The sequence below is a fragment of the Triticum urartu genome, chromosome 5, assembly GCF_003073215.2.
Source record: "Triticum urartu cultivar G1812 chromosome 5, Tu2.1, whole genome shotgun sequence".
NCBI classification, from domain to species: Eukaryota; Viridiplantae; Streptophyta; class Magnoliopsida; order Poales; family Poaceae; genus Triticum; species Triticum urartu.
Genome location: NC_053026.1, coordinates 11,467,284 through 11,474,328, shown reverse-complemented (window position 1 = coordinate 11,474,328; position 7,045 = coordinate 11,467,284).

Genomic DNA, 7,045 nt, shown 5'->3' with positions numbered 1-7,045 from the left:
ATCCAATTCTTGTCTCCAAGTCCGGGATTGGTGCTAGTAGGTTGCTAGTAGTGTTAATTACTCCTTGTAGTTGATGCTAGTTGGTTTAATTGGTGGAAGATCATATGTTTAGATCCTATATGCATATTAATACCCCTCTGATTATGAACATGTTTATGCTTTGTGAGTAGTTACTTTTGTTCCTGAGGACATGGGAGAAGTCTTGCTATTAGTAGTCATGTGAATTTGGTATTCGTTCGATATTTTGATGAGATGTATGTTGTCTCTCCTCTAGTGGTGTTATGTGAACGTCGACTACATGACACTTCACCATTATTTGGGCCTAGAGGAAGGCATTGGGAAGTAATAAGTAGATGATGGGTTGCTAGAGTGACAGAAGCTTAAACCCTAGTTTATGCGTTGCTTCGTAAGGGGCTGATTTGGATCCATATGTTTCATGCTATGGTTAGGTTTACCTTAATACTTTTGTTGTAGTTGCGGATGCTTGCAATAGAGGTTAATCATAAGTGGGATGCTTGTCCAAGTAAGGGCAGCACCCAAGCACCGGTCCACCCACATACCAAATTATCAAAGTACCGAACGCGAATCATATGAACGTGATGAAAACTAGCTTGACGATATTCCCATGTGTCCTCGGGAGCGCTTTACATCATATAAGAGTTTGTCCAGGCTTGTCCTTTGCTACAAAAAGGATTGGGCCACCTTGCTGCACCTTATTTACTTTTGTTACTTGTTGCTCGTTACAAATTATCTTATCACAAAACTATCTGTTACCACTTATTTCAGTACTTGCAGAGAATACCTTGCTGGAAACCGCTTATCATTTCCTTCTGCTCCTCATTGGGTTCGACACTCTTACTTATCGAAAGGACTACGATAGATCCCCTATACTTGTGGGTCATCAAGACTCTTTTCTGGCGCCGTTGCCGGGGAGTGAAGCGCCTTTGGTAGGTGGAATTTGGTAAGGAAAAATTTATATAGAAGAAGGTCTTCCCTTTATCTTTGAGGGGAGATGCATCGACATGGTATAGGCTATGTGATGATATGAGGTCTTCAAATTACAAACTATTGAAATTGGAATTTCATCAGAAGTTTTACCCTATGCATCTTGTTCATCGTGATCGCAATTGCATATATAATTTTTGGCCTCATGAAGGAGAAAGCATCGCTCAAGCTCGGGGGAGGCTTAAATCAATGTTATATTCATGCCCCAATCATGAGCTCTCAAGAGAATGATTATTCCAAATTTTTATGCTCGGGTTTCTGGTAACAATCGCACCATGCTTGATACTTCTTGTGTTAGCTCTTTTATGATGAAGCCTATTGAATTCAAATGGGATTTATTGGAAAGAATTAAATGCAACTCTGAAGATTGGGACCTCGACAATGGTAAGGAGTCAGTATGACACCTAGTTTTGATTGTGTTAAATCTTTTATGGATACCGATATTTTTCGTAAATTTAGCACCAAATATGGACTTGACTCTGAGATAGTAGCTTTTCTGTGAATCTTTTGTCTTATGTTGATCTCCGCAAGGAGAAGTGGTTTAAATATCATCCTCCCATAGAAGTAAAAGTAGTTGCACCTATTAAAGTTGAAGAAAAGATTGTCACTTATAATGATTCTATTGTTCCTACTACTTATGTTGAGAAACCACCTTTCCTGTTAGGATAAAGGATCATGCTAAAGCTTCAACTGTGTTGTAAAAGCAATATTAAAACATTATACACCTTCTGAGCAAGTTATAGTTGAACCTATATTGCTATTGTTAAAGATCTCTTGTCTGATAATATTATGGGCATGTTATTTATTTCTGTGATGAAACTGCTAGAATTGCTAAACCGTGATAAAGATAAACCTGACCTGTGGTAGGCATGCCTGTTATTTCTGTTAAAATAGGAGATCATTGTTATCATGGCTTATGTGATATGGGTGCCAGTGCTAGTGCAATACCTATTAGCCTATATAGAGAAATATGCATGATATTGCACCTGTTGAGTAGAAGATATTGATGTCACAATTAAACTTGCCAATAGAGATACTATTTCACCAATGGAAATTGTTAGAGATGTTGAAGTCTTGTGTAGGGAAAACTAAATATCCTGCTGATTTTCTTGTTCTTTCCCCACAAGATAGCTTTTGCCCCATTATATTTGGTAGACCCTTCTTAAACACTGGTAAGGCTACCATAGATTGCAAAAGAGGATGTTGTTACTGTCGGTTTAGATGATATGACTCATGAATTTAATTTCTCTAAATTTAGTAGACAACACCGTGAAGAAGAATTACCTAGTAAGGATGAAATTATTGGTCTTGCTTCTATTGTCCGTACCTCCTAGTGATCTTTAGAACAATATTTCTAGACCATGAAAATGACGTATGTTTATGAATGAAAGAAGAGAATAGATGAAGTATTCTTTAAACAGGAACCTATTCTGAAACACAATTTGCATGTTGAAATCCTAGGGGATCCTCCTCCATCCCAAGGGTGATCCCGTGTTTGAGCTTAAACGTTACCTGATACTCTTAAATATGCTTATCTTGATGAGAAAAAGATATATCCTGTTATTATTAGTGCTAACCTTTCAAACATGAAGAAGAGAGATTATTGAAAACTCTGAAGAAGCACCGTGCTGCTATTGGGTATACTCTTGATGATCTTAAGGGCATTAGTCCCACTCTATGTCAACATAAAATTAATTTGGAAGAAGATGCTAAACCAGTTCGTGATCATCAACGGCTGAATCCTAAAATGAAAGAAGTGGTAAGAAAGGAATACTAAAGCTCCTTGAGGTAGGTATAATTTATCCCGTTGCTGATATCAGTTGGTAAGTCCCTGTCATTGTGTCCCTAAGAAGGGAGGTATTACTGTTGTTCCTAATGATAAAGATGAATTGATTCCTCAAAGAATTATTACAGGTTATAGGATGGTAATTGATTTCGCAAATTAAATAAGGCCACTAAAAAGGATCATTACCCCTTACCTTTTATCGATGAAATGCTCGAAAGATTGTCCAAACATACACATTTTTTGCTTTCTAGATGGTTATTCTGGTTTCTCTCAAATACCGTGTCAGCCAAAGATCAATCAAAGACTACTTTTACATTGCCTTTTGGTACTTTTGCTTATAGGACTATGCCTTTTGGTTTATGTAATGCACCTGCTACCTTTCAAAGATGCATGATGGCTATATTCTCTGACTTCTGTGAAAAGATTTGTGAGGTTTTCATGGACGATTTCCGTCTATGGATCTTCTTTTGATGATTGCTTGAGAAACTTGATCGAGTTTTGCAGAGATGTGAAGAAACTAACCTTGTCTTTGAATTGGGAAAAGTGCCACTTTATGGTTAATGAAGATATTGTCTTGGGGTCATAAAGTTTCTGAAAGAGGTATTGAAGTTGATAAAGCCAAGGTTGATGCTATTGAGAAAGATGCCTTGTCCCAAGGACATCAAAGATATAAGAAGTTTCCTTGGTCATGCCGATTTTATAGGAGGTTCATTAAGGACTTCTCAAAAATCTCCCAGGCCTCTGACTAATTTATTACAAAAAGATATACCATTTGTCTTTGATGATGATTGTGTAGAAGCATTTGAAATACTTAAGACAAGCATTGAATTCTGCACCTATTGTTCAGCCACCTGATTGGAATTTACCCTTTGAAATTATGTGTGATGCTAGTGATTATGTGTAGGTGCTATTCTAGGACAAAGAGTTGATAATAAATTAAATTATTCAATATGCTAGTAAAACCCTTGCAATGCTCAAAGAAATTATGCTACTACTGAAAAAGAATTCTAGCAGTTGTATTTGCTTGTGATAAGTTCAGACCTTATATTGTTGATTCTAAAGTAACTATTCACACTGATCATGCTCTATTAAATATCTTATGGAAAAGAAAGATGCTAAACCTAGACTTATTAGATGGGTTCTCTTAGTACAAGAATTTGACTTACATATTGTTGATAGAAAGGGAGCTGAGAACCCCGTTGCAGACAACTTGTCTAGGTTAGAAAATGTGCTTGATGACCCACTACCTATTGATGATAGCTTTCCGGATGACAATTAAATGTCTAAATGCTTCTCATACTGCTTCATAGTATGCTGAATTATGCTAATTACATTGTTCCTAAGTTTATACCACCTAGTTTCACATACCAGAAAAGAACAAGTTCTTCTATGATTTGAGGCATTACTTTTGAGATGACCCACATCTTTATAAAGAAGGAGTAGGATGGTGTTATTAGACGTTGTGTACCTGACCATGAACAGGAACAGATCCACGCAAGTGTCACTCCGAAGCTTATGGAGGACACCATGCTCGAATAGAACTTGCACACAAGGTACTTGCAATCTGGTTTTTATTGGCCTACTCTCTTCAAGGATGTCCGTAAGTTTGTCTTATCTTGTGATGAATGTCAAAGAATTGGTAATTGTGGAAATATGCCTAGAGGCAATAATAAATTGGTTATTATTATATTTCCTTGTTCATGATAATCGTTTATTATCCATGCTAGAATTGTATTGATAGGAAACTCAGATACATGTGTGGATACATAGACAACACCATGTCCCTAGTAAGCCTCTAGTTGACTAGCTCGTTGATCAATAGATGGTTACGGATTTCCTGACCATGGACATTGGATGTCGTTGATAACGGGATCACATCATTAGGAGAATGATGTGATGGACAAGACCCAATCCTAAGCTAGCACAAAGATCGTGTAGTTCGTATGCTAAAGCTTTTCTAATGTGTCAAGTATCATTTCCTTAGACCATGAGATTGTGCAACTCCCGGATACCTAAATGCTTTGGGTGTGCCAAACGTCACAACGTAACTGGGTGGCTATAAAGGCACACTGCAGGTATCTCCGAAAGTGTCTGTTGGGTTGGCACGAATCGAGACTGGGATTTGTCACTCCGTGTAAACGGAGAGGTATCTCTGGGCCCACTCGGTAGGACATCATCATAATGTGCACAATGTGACCAAGGAGTTGATCACGGGATGATGTGTTACGGAACGAGTAAAGAGACTTGCCGGTAACGAGATTGAACAAGGTATCGGGATACCGACGATCGAATCTCGGGAAAGTATCATACCACTAGACAAAGGGAATTGTATACGGGATTGATTGAATCCTCGACATCGTGGTTCATTCGATGAGATCATCGTGGAACATGTGGGAGCCAACATGGGTATCCAGATCCCGCTGTTGGTTATTGGCCGGAGAGTTATCTCGGCCATGTCTGCATGACTCCCGAACCCATAGGGTCTACACACTTAAGGTTCGATGACGCTAGGGTTATAGGGAATAGATATACGTGTTTACCGAATGTTGTTCGGAGTCCCGGATGAGATCCCGGACGTCACGAGGAGTTCCGGAATGGTCCGGAGGTAAAGATTAATATATAGGAAGTATGGTTTTGGCCACCGAAGTGTTCCGGGCATCACCGTAGTGTACCGGGACCACCGGAGGGGTCCGGGGGTCCACCAGGTGGGGCCACCAGCCCCGGAGGCCTACATGGGCCAATAGTGGGAAGGGACCAGCCCCTAAGTGGGCTGGGGCGCCTCCCCACCAAGGCCCATGTGCCTAAGGGGAAGAGGGGGCAAACCCTAAGGGCAGATGGGCCTTAAGGCCCATGCCTGGTGCGCCTCCCTCTCCCCCTCCACTTGGCCGCCACCCTAGATGGGATTGGGGCTGGCTGCCGCCCCTAGGGTGGAACCCTAGGGGGGCGCACCCCTCCCTCTCCCCTATATATACTTGAGTACTTGGGGCTGCCAATAGATGAGTTCCTCTCCTTCTTGGCACAGCCCTACCCCTCTCCCTCTTCGTCTCTTGCGGTGCTTGGCGAAGCCCTGCTGGAGTACCACACTCCTCCACCACCACCATGCCGTCGTGCTGCTACTGGATGGAGTCTTCCCCAACCTCTCCTTCTCCCCTTGCTGGATCAAGGCGTAGGAGACGTCACCGGGCTGTACGTGTGTTGAACATGGAGGTGCCGTCCGTTCGGCACTAGGATCATCGGTGATTTGGATCACGACGAGTACGACTCCATCAACCCCGTTCACTTGAGCGCTTCCGTGTAGCGATCTACAAGGGTATGTAGATGCACTCTCCTTCCCTCGTTAGACTTCTCCATAGATTGATCTTGGTGATGCGTAGAAAATTTTGAATTTCTACTACGTTCCCCAACAGTAATATTAGTAGACGTCAAGAAATACCTATGAATTATTCACTTGTTATTGAACCATTTGATGTTTGGGGCTTTGACTATATGGGACCCTTTCCTTCCTCTAATGGATATACACATATTTTAGTTGCTGTTGATTACGTTACTAAGTGGGTAGAAGCTATTCCAACTAGTAGTGCTGATCATAACACTTCTATTAAAATGCTTAAAGAAGTTATTTTTCCAAGATTTGGAGTCCCTAGATATTTAATGACTGATGGTGGTTCACATTTTATTCATGGTGCTTTCCGTAAAATGCTTGCTAAATATGATGTTAATCATAGAATTGCATCTCCTTATCACCTCAGTCTAGTGGTCAAGTAGAATTGAGTAATAGAGAACTCAAATTAATTTTGCAAAAGACTGTTAATAGGTCTAGAAAGAATTGGTCCAAGAAACTTGATGATGCATTATGGGCCTATAGAACTGCATATAAAAATCCTATGGGTATGTCTCCGTATAAAATGGTCTATGGAAAAGCATGTCACTTACCTCTCGAACTAGAACACAAGGCTTATTGGGCTATTAAAGAACTTAATTATGATTTTAAACTTGCCGGTGAGAAGAGGTTATTTGATATTAGCTCACTTGATGAATGGAGAACCCAAGCCTACGAAAAATGCCAAGTTGTTTAAAGAAAAAGTTAAAAGATGGCATGACAAAAGGATACAAAAGCGTGAGTTTAATGTAGGTGATTATGTATTGCTATACAACTCTCGTTTAAGATTTTGTGCAGGAAAACTTCTCTCTAAGGCCTTGTTTGGTTGTAGCAGAATTAATCCTCTAGTGTATTTAATCCTCTAGAGGATTGGG